A 2,718-nucleotide genomic window follows, 5' to 3' on the forward strand; every position below is an offset into this window, starting at 1 on the left:
TACACGGAGATCTGGTGGATTTCTTCAGTGCTCCCTTCTTTGTACTCTTAGTCGCCTTTCCACGTGTGACTGTGGCAATCGTGTTTTGCGCTTACCGCTTTCCATTTCCACTCTGGGAACCCTAATTACACCACTTCACTCTAAGCAAGAACAAGCTTAGCCATGACGCTGGAGTTTTCCTACTTTTGCAAAGCATTGCTGTTAATTTGGGTCGGAAATTCACAACTTATCCCCTTTGTAAGTACGGCTGGAAAATCAACCACTTCTGAGCATGGAGCGGCCGAAAGAATCGCGTTTAGATGTTGAACAAGAGGAGAGTCATTGCACTTTTGCGTGAAACTTGTTTCGCCTGATCAATGTTGTGCGCAGTTTGCGTGTCACTTTTGTAATTTCAAGGGTTCACACGAGATTGGCTTTTGAGTTGGGAGGGGGAGAGGGGAAGGGAACGCTTACCTTTGAAATGAAGTGAAGTTGAGTAAGAGGGACGTCTGACGACTATTGACGGATTAGATAACTTGGTCATGGGCAGAGCTTTAGTGGTTGACTGGTAGGATGCTTGCGGCAATTCTCTCACTTTCTAGACAGTTGGGAACATAGGTTTTGGGTAAACACTGACCCTGACTCGAATGTCACTCGTGTTATAAAATGTAGAATCGAGCTCAAACTCAGAGAAGAAATCATACATCAATGTCCTTCTGCCACCAACAGTGATGCGATGTCACCGATGTACAACAGATTTCGTTTTGCGACGCTATCGGTAGAGGTGATGCGTATTAGATATTAGTACAAGGGAGTATAATGTGATATGGATGACAAGTTGTGAGATGCTTTGTTCTATACCATTGCAGTGTACTCTATGATGAGCGAAGTCGAGATCGCCGCATTGCTGGAATGTGCCTCGCAACGCCACCACCAACTTAATGGTAATGTAGTGTCTGGAGGCATTTGCAATGTCCTTCCATGGCTAGCGAACTAGTGTGCATGAGCAGACGGGTGAACAAAGGCATTGGCAGCGTGTTCACTTCAATTGCTATGGTTCCAAATTCATTCGTGATGCGTAGTTAGAGAAGATTGGGACATGGCAATCAAAATCGCTCGTTTTTGGCCAACTGCTATTGTGTTGCCGAATTAGCAGAAGCGGTGCATTAAAAATACTTTCATACCTCGATGGAGGATAGACATTATGCCTACACAAAAGGTGGAGAAATAGACAAAATTTCGGCAATATCTGTCTTGGACTGCAGTGAGAGGCATTTATTGAATATCTGGACAAAGATTTGCTGTTTCCTTCCTCATCTATCAAAGCACCGTTATTCAATTTATAACGTGACCACCCGCTAGGAGAACACACTCGACTACCTACAATCCATCCAATGTCTCCTCTTTTCATTTATAGCTAGCAGAATCTTGTCATCTAGATCAAAGCAGGATTTTTTCACTGACAAGGACCACCGGTAAAAGAGAATGACAAATGAGCTGCTAACACACAATTAACCCCACGATTGTCCTGATTATTTGCTCAAATTACTATCCACTTTCTCGTAGGAACAGCGTTGATTCGTATCTGCTACCTCATCGCTGGATGTCGTGGCAGGTGCTTCCTTTAGGCCCTGTCTTATGCCTCCCTTTCAGGAAGCTCCCTTTTCTGATCTGGGGCAGCACTACTAAAGTAACTCTTGTTTACAAACCCGTGCACACCTCTGGTGGTATGAATTGGAAACCGCACCACGTTCTGGTGAAGAAGAGTTGTGATTAGTGGACATAAATTGGCCAATGTAGAGCTGCCTCATGTTAATTGTCATCCAGGACTTCCAACTGACCCCCACATCCCGACACCTTCACAACGTGGCTGGCTATTTGGCATCGTTCTTCTGCCCTCATCGTATCACCGTAATACTCACGGCGGTTCAGATGATGGAAGAAGGTCATATTTGCATTGTATCGCAGAGCAGAACAAGGTGCTTACTTTGGTAAAGCTAAGCATGGTAGACAGTACCTCGATAGATATGGTCTTGCCTATATGGCAAGCTATTTCCATTGCTAGGAGTAGTGACTTATGTTCCACTGCACAAACCCATAAACGATAACTAATAAATCACAACAGCTGACAGATTGAAGGACTTTAAGTCAAGAGTGAAGTAAATTATTAGCTGAGGCTGGTACGAAATGGGCTACGACACGCCTTGAAAGCATTTCATGCGATGAAGGACACAGTGTTAACAAATCGTATGGATTTGGGTGTTGGAGTTGTCCGTCGTTGGATGACCAACCACTCTGCATTAATTCAGAACAAGCACTGTGGGAAACGACTTGCACGATCTTTACGACAGATCGCTCACTACGACGCCATTAGTCCAATTTGCATTTTCCGTTTATTTCTAAAAGCTGAAACAGACTTATACCTTGATGGTCAATTAAACAGTGTAGCTGAAAAGTTAGTTATATTTTGCTTAGGCTGAAATTTCAATGGATGTGACTCAAATGTGTTTGGTGAGACCTCCAAACACCTACTATTTCTTCTGCATTCTTTCGACCACAAATGCAGATTCTGGACAACGGAGACGGTTATTTCAAGCGTTTAAATTATCCTTATCTACCTTAGCTCTTTTCTTCCCCCTACTGTCATCTTTGTTTTCCCTGTCTCTACCTTTTTCATAATTGCGAAGAAAGAGTCGTCTGTCCCTGTTTTTATTCGACAATTTTTTTTGTCTAGAGCAG

Source organism: Echinococcus granulosus, assembly GCF_000524195.1.
Source record: "Echinococcus granulosus chromosome Unknown EG_S00147, whole genome shotgun sequence".
NCBI lineage: Eukaryota > Metazoa > Platyhelminthes > Cestoda > Cyclophyllidea > Taeniidae > Echinococcus > Echinococcus granulosus.